Below are 7,864 nucleotides of genomic sequence, written 5' to 3'. Positions count from 1 at the left end.
TATTAGGGTGATGCTGGCTTCATAGAATGAGCTTGGAAGTGTTCCTTCCTCCTGAATTTTTTGTAGTAGTCTGAGGAGGATAGGTTTTAGTTCTTCCTTGAAAGTTTGGTAAAACTCCCCTGAGAAGCCATCTGGTCCTGGGCTTTTGTTTGCTGGGAGCTTTTTGATGACTGCTTCAATTTCTTCCATAGTTATTGGCCTATTGAGATTTTTAGATTCTTCCTGATTGAGTGCTGGAATGTTGTATTTTTCTAGGAATTTGTCCATTTCCTCCAGGTTGTCTAGTTTGTTGGAGTAGAGCTGTCCATAGTATTTTTTAACAATCATTTGTATTTCTGTGGGGTCTGTTGTTATTTTGCCTCTATCATTTCTGATTTTGTTTATTTGGGTCCTCTCTCTTTGCTTCTTGGTGAGCCTGGCTAGAGGTTTGTCAATCTTGTTTATCCTTTCAAAGAACCAGCTCTTGGTTTCATTGATTTTCTGTATTGTTTTTTTGGTCTCTATGTCATTTATTTCTGCTCTAATCTTTATTATCTCCTTCCTTCTGCTCACTCTGGGGTTTTCTTGTTGCTCTCTTTCTAATTCTTTGAGTTGTAGAGTTAGATGATTTACTACCATTTTTTCTTGTTTTTTGAGATAGGCCTGTAGAGCTATAAACTTCCCTCTCAGGACTGCTTTCATTGTGTCCCATAGGTTTTGGATTGTTGTGTTTTCATTGTCATTAGTGTCCAGGATGTTTTTAATTTCTTCTTTGATCTCATTGGTAACCCAATCAATATTTAATAACATGCTATTCAGCTTCCAAGTGTTTGAGTATTTTGGGTTGTTTTTATTGTAGTTTATTTCTAACATTATGCCATCGTGGTCTGAGAAGAAGCTTTTTATGATTTCAATCTTCTTGAATTTGTGGAGACTTTGCTTGTGACCCAATATGTGGTCTATTTTTGAATATGTCCCATGAGCACCTGAGAGGAATGTATATTCCATGGCTTTGGGGTGAAGTGTTCTGAAGATGTCTATTAAGTCCATCTGATCTAGTGAGTCATTTAGAATTGCTGTTTCTTTGCTGATTGTTTGTCTAGAGGACTTATCCAGTGATGTCAGTGGTGTATTAAAGTCCCCTACTATGATTGTATTGTTGTCGATCTCTCCTTTGATATCTTCCAGGAGTTTTTTTATGTATTTGGGTGCTCCTGCATTGGGTGCATATATGTTTACCAGGGTTATATCTTCTTGTTGTATTGATCCCTTTAGTATTATGAAGTGGCCTTCCTTATCTCTTGTTATGGCCTTCACTTTGAGGTCTATTTTGTCTGATATAAGTATTGCTACCCCAGCTTTCTTTTCCTTTCCATTTGCCTGAAAGATATTTTTCCATCCCTTCACTTTCAGTCTGTGTGAGTCCCTTCTAATGAGGTGGGTCTCTTGTAGACAGCAGATGTATGGGTCATGTTTTTTTATCCATTCAGCCACTCGATGTCTTTTGGTTGGAGCATTTAGTCCGTTTACGTTTAAAGTTATTATTGAAAGGTACTTGTTTATAGCCATTTCTTTTTGTGTGTGGCTGTTTTCTTTCTGAGCTTTTTATTCCTTCTTTTTACACCAGTCCCTTTAGCATTTCTTGCATTGCAGGCTTGGTGGTGATAAACTCCCTTAGCCTTTTTTTGTCTGTGAAGCTTCTTATTTCCCCTTCAATTTTGAATGATAGCCTTGCTGGATAGAGTATTCTTGGGTTCAGTCCTTTGCTTTGCATCACTTTGTAAATTTCCGTCCATTCTTTTCTGGCCTGATGTGTTTCTGTTGAGAAATCATTTGATAATCTAATGGGAGATCCCTTGTATGTAACTTTCCGTCTCTCTCTTGCAGCCTGTAAGATTCTCTCTTTGTCCTGAACATTTGCCATGGTAATTATGATGTGTCTTGGTGTGGGTCTTTTCGGGTTCACCTTGTTTGGGACTCTCTGTGCTTGTGTGACTTTTTTCTTCCCCACCTCAGGGAAGTTTTCTGATATTATTTCTTCGAGTAGGTTTTCTAATCCTTGTTCATCTTTCTGTTGTTCTGGCACCCCTATTATTCGTATGTTGTTTCGTTTCATGTTGTCCCAAAGCTCCCTTAGGCTCTCCTCCTGTCTTTTAATTTTTTTCTCCAATTGCAGTACAGTTTGGGTGTGTTTTGCTTCCTTGTCTTCTAATTCACTAATTCGGTCCTCCGCTTCTCCTAGTCTACTGTTGATGCTTTCAATGGTGTTTTTTATTGCAGCTATATCGCTCTTCATTTCTTCTTGGGTCTTGCATAAGTTATTGATTTTTTCATCTGTTTCTTCTTGCTTCTTGCATAAGTAGTTGATTTTTTCCTCCATCCGGTTTATGCACGCTAGGACCCTTATTCTGAATTCTTTTTCTGTCATGTTGCATGCCTCTGTCTCACTTAGCTGCTTTTCTGGCGAGTCCTCCTTTTCTTTCCTTTGGGGGTTTCTTTGCCTACCCATGTTTGATCTCACTGACATATCTAGATGTTGAGTCGTTCAGTGGCTGCTCCCTGGGTGGCAGTGGCTCCTTGGGCTGTGGTTGCTCCTTGGGTGGTTGCGGTAGCAGCTGCTCCTCAGTTGGCAGCAGCTCCTCAGGTGGGTGTTGTTCACAGCTGTGGTGGCTCTTCTGGCTGGTGGGGGGAGGCTTCACGTACAGCTGCTGTTCCTCAGACAGAGGGTGTGGTGATCAGGAGGCTGCTGTTGCTTGGATCTGCTTTTTCATTGGGGACCAGGACGGGAGGACTGAATGGGCAGTGGTTTCACGAGTGCTCCTGGGACCGACATGTTCATGGCAGCGGCAGGACTCCCGAAACTTAACTGTTTCCAAATAGTAAACAGCTACCAACGCCAAAGAACAGAAAAATCCTCTCCAACTAGAGGCCCTGGACTTGCAAGGTGACTGAAGGAAACACCACTTAAGGAGGAGCTAGAAGAGCCAGAAGTATGCGACCAGAGGATTGTGGAGGACGCCTGGGCGCCTAGAGGATTGTGTCCCTTTTTTATCTTTAGATATGTATAAATACACAAATCCAGCTGCCTATGGTACTCAGGATAGTAACATGCTGTACAGGTTTATAGCCAAGGAGCAATAGGTTATGTCATACAGTGTAGGTGCATAGTAGGCTTTGGACATATTTAGGTTTCTTTATGTGTACTCTGTGATGTGCACACAATGATTAAATTGCCTACCAAACCATTTCTCAGAATCTGTCCCTGTCATTAAGCAACACATGACTCTATATTGAATAAAAAATTTCTATTAACACAGGTTTACATCTGAAATATAGTTAGTCCCATTCAAACCACTTGAACCAACAATAGGAAAAGAAAGGGTGGTTTCTTAAAGATATTTTGGCAAGACAAAACCATATGTAACTCACTTTACTTTGGAAAATAAAACTTAAAAATAGATCATATTTATCAAATGCCAATCATTATAATCTACAGCCACTATTGTATTACATGGAACATTTCCTATGGAAAGAAATGTACTAAATTCCCACATGTTCAGGAGATATTATTTTATCTTAAAATAATCCAAATCTAAAGTTACAGTAAGGTGTTTCCTAATGAAATTTTGCTTGATAATTTTAAATTCTATTCAAAAAGCAAGAGAGAAACAGTAGAACAACACTCATTTATAGGCACCAAGAAATTCTTCACATGTGTAAATAAAATAAATTATTGTTGTTAATAAAATGTCACTTTACTCTTAGAAAGGCCATTGCTTTATTCAGTTTGACTATTCCCTATGCATCACAACCTCAATTGCTCTCTGTAAAAGCCAGATATTTTCAGAGAACATTTCAGAGGAATATTACCATACATTCCTCCTTAGTATCTCGGACATTTTGTATGTATGACTTCATCTGGGCCTTTCTTTTCACTGCAGCTTAGTTTATGGATAAGTAAGCAAAAATACTTTTAGAAATTTGTCAAGGATATCTGGCATCAAGAAATGGTTTTATAGTTTACTGATATTCTAACAATTTGCTTTGTCCTACAGATGCAAAATAATTTTAGCTTGTAATCATTTGTGATAAAGAACGTATGTTGCCTCTTGATAAATTTATCAATGATAAAACTACACAATGCGCATACTAAAAGAAAATGCCTATTGTCCCGTATAGGTTAACTCATTCAATTGGTCGTGGTTTGATTATGGTCAAGAGCATGTACCTGGGTTGCGGGCTCAATCCCAGGCATTGGTCTGGGCACATGCAGGAGGAAACCAATCAATCTCTCTCTCTCTCTCTCTCTCTCTCTCTCTCTCTCCCCCTTACTTCCACTCTCTCTAAAAATCAACGGGAAAAAAAAATATCCTTGGGTGAGGATTAACAACACACACACACACGCACACACACACACACCAAAAAACAACAACCCTCATAGGCACAGAGAATAGTATGGTGATTACCAGAGGGAAAGGGTGATGCGGAGAGGTAGGAGAGAGTACAGAGAGAATAAATAGTGATTGAAGGAGACTTGAGTTGTCAAAAGAATTTATAGGTGCCTACTTTCATCTATTCCTGTCCAGAAAGTATACCATTAGTCTTTGACAGTGTTGGCATTTGATGAAGGAAAACTTTTCAATATTGTTTTAATTTATTGTCCTTGATTATTAATGACTTTGAGTATTACTTCATAGATGTATTGGGCATTAACATTTATTCTTTGATGAGTTGCAAGTTATCATCCACCAACCATTATTATATTTAGTTGTCTTGTGTGTTTCTAATAAAATAATAAGTATACAAATGCATATATTAATCCAATTACTATGCATTAACTTATAGACTCTTTTGCCAATCTAGTTCTTGTTTGACTCTGAATTTCTGGCTATTGGAACAGTGATACATATGTGGGGAAGAAGGGGTTTACAGGGGAAGAATCAAACAGCATTGAATGGCATTAAATGAATTAAAAAAAAAAAAAACTTCTTCATCCTAGTCTATTCCCACCTACTAGATTAGGAATCTTCATATAGTTCTGTTTTTAATTGTTTAAAGGTTAATAAGATAATTCTAAACATTAAGTCTATATTCATTTCTTGAATTATCACCATTGCATAGTTTCCACTGATAAACTTCTTAGTTATAATGCTTTCAATTTTATACATGTAACTCAAACTTGCTTAAAATATGCTGTATTATTATTTTATTTCACATAATGTCACTATTTTGTAATTTTACAGGTATCAGGGTTAATTATTTTAGAGGCTCAATCATATAATAATGGTTCTTTATAATCCATTCTGCCATTGCACCATTAATTTCATATTTAACAAATTGGTTATTCAGGCTCTAAGCATCAGAGGAAGAAGAATGGGCATCTTGTCATGTGGTCTTTCAGGAGTAAAAATATTCTTACAAGTATTCATTTTACTACTTTTTGACATGATTAAGTCACATGCTCATTCTTGAACTAATTACTTAGAAATTTCTACATTTGGACTAATTCAGGCTTTTCCTGGATATGACAGTAGTTAATTTCTTCTGAGTTACATGGCTTCAAGGAAAATATGAATACAAGTTCTTATTATCAACTAGAAAAGAAAGGTAGCGACCTAACATCCATAATATGTAATCAATATAATGATTTTACCTCTGTTGTAACATAGTAGTTATTCTAGTTAGACCTGAATTAATCAATACATACTTTCTAAAATTATATGTTTGCCCTAGTTGGTTTGGCTCAGTGGATAGAGAGTCAGCCTGCAGACTGAAAGGTCCCAGGTTAGATTCTGGCCAAGGGCACATGCCTAGGTTGCAGGCTCAATTCCCAGTAGGGGGCATGCAGGAGATAGCCAATCAATGATTCTCTCTCATCATTGATGTTTCTATCTCTCTATCTCTCTCCCTTACTCTCTGAAATCAATAAAAATATATGAAAAAGAAAATTATACATGATAAAAGCCTAACCAACTGTTACGGCAGAACGACCAGAACGACTGGTCACTATGATATGCACTGACCACCAGGGGGCAGATGCTCAACACAGGAGCTGTCCCCTGGTGGTCAGTGCATTCCCAAAGGGGGAGCACCTCTAAGCCAGAAGCTGGGCTCATGATTGGCGAGAACAGCAGCGGTGCCTGCCTCTGTGGCAACGGTAGGAGCAGTGAGCAGGTGGGTGGTAAGGAGCAAGGGGTCCTGGACTGTGAGAGGGCACAGGCCAAGCTGAGGGTCCCCCCCAGTGCATGAATTTTGTGCACTGGGTCTATAGTAAATAAATAAAATTATATGTTATTGTGGTAAGGACACAAAATATTATATCTACCTTCTTAATACATTTTTATGTATTCAATGCATTATTATTGACTACTAGAGGCCCAGTGCATGAAATTTGTGCATGGGGGGGGGTCCCCTCAGCCCAGCCTGCACCCTCTCCTATCCAGGAGCCCAGGAATCGGGCCTAAACTGGCAATCGGACTTCCCTCTCACAATTCGGGACTGCTGGCTCCTAACTGCTCACTTGCCTGCCTGCCCCATTGCCCCTAACTGCCTCTCCTGCCAGCCTGATCATCCCTAACCACCTCTGTGTGCCAGCCTGATTGCCCCTAACTGCCCCCCCCGTGGGCCTGGTTGCTCCTAACTGCTCCCCTACTGTCCTGGTAACCCCCAACTGCCCACCCCTGCTGACCTGGTCACCCCCAACTGCCCCACTGCTGGCCTGGTTGCCCCATGCAGCCTGCTGTTCAGTCATTTAGTTGTCCCTCACTAACCCCCCTGCCGGCCTGGCTGCTCCACGCAGCCTGCTGTTTAGTCGTTTGGTCATCCCTCACTAATCTCCCTGCCAGCCTGATTGCCACATGCAGACTGCTGTTCAGTTGTTTGGTCATCCCTCACTAAACCCCCTGCTGGCTTTGTCGCCCCACACAGCCTGCTGTTTGGTCGTTACTGTCACTGTGACAGAGTCCCAGACAATTTCCATATTTCTCTATTATTAGTATAGATGGGTACAGTGTTGTAGAGCATTCCACATCATTATTGTGAATAATGCTTCAATAAACATGGGATGCTTTTATCTCTTCAAGATCCTGATTTCATTCTTTTGGGTAAACCTCCAGAAATGGGATCCCTAAATCATATGGTAGTTTTATTTTTGGGGGGAACTGCCATACTATTTTCCATAGTAGCTGTACCATTTTGCATTTCTACCAGCTGAATCAAACTAAAATGGTTTCTACAACCAAGAAAACAGTCAACCAAGTGAAATGGCAATCCACAAAAAAGGACATATTTGTAAACCATACATCTGATAAGGGGTTAATCTCCAAAATAAATATGGAACTCCTACAATTCAATATTAAAAAAAACAACAACTAATAACATGATAAAAATAGACTAATGATTTAAATAGATATTTTTCCCAAAATGACATACAAATGTTCAACAGGTATATGAAAAAATAATGCTCAGTGTTGCTAATCATCAGGAAAATCTAAATCAAAACCATAATTAAGTAAATTTTTGCTTTAATTAATTGAGGGGTCTATCTACATTAGCACTTCACTGAAAACAAGGTAGAGAATGGGCTAGAGTCCATTTGGAACCAGATAAAATGATCACCTTGATATAATTGACTTTATTTAATTATACTTCTTTATCTATATAATTTTATTTCAAATTAATTTAATACTTAGGTCTGGTGAGTTTTCTAACATTTTGAAGCTTACAACTCTCAAATGACTGAGTTAAAAGCTATGTTTAAAGCAGTAGTTGAAAGTCCCAACTTCAACGCAAATACAACATATTGTTCACTTGAAGGTGGTGGGAAGTATGTGTATCATTCTGCTATAAATTAGGGCTCCTGAGGATGGTCATATAAGACTGAGTG

General features: G+C 38.9%; 1 long non-coding RNA gene across 1 annotated transcript; it reads left to right on the top strand.

The window, feature by feature from the left end:
* The first annotated feature begins 419 nt into the window (after window positions 1-419).
* On the top strand, window positions 420-3,019 carry LOC106724976. Its single transcript, XR_001360799.1, has 3 exons — window positions 420-429; window positions 1,417-1,420; window positions 2,984-3,019. It is a non-coding gene; the product is annotated as an uncharacterized LOC106724976 (long non-coding RNA).
* Window positions 3,020-7,864: the final 4,845 nt, after the last annotated feature.

Source organism: Myotis brandtii, unplaced genomic scaffold, assembly GCF_000412655.1.
Source record: "Myotis brandtii unplaced genomic scaffold, ASM41265v1 scaffold128, whole genome shotgun sequence".
NCBI lineage: Eukaryota > Metazoa > Chordata > Mammalia > Chiroptera > Vespertilionidae > Myotis > Myotis brandtii.
This window is presented reverse-complemented; position numbering and strand designations above follow the sequence as displayed.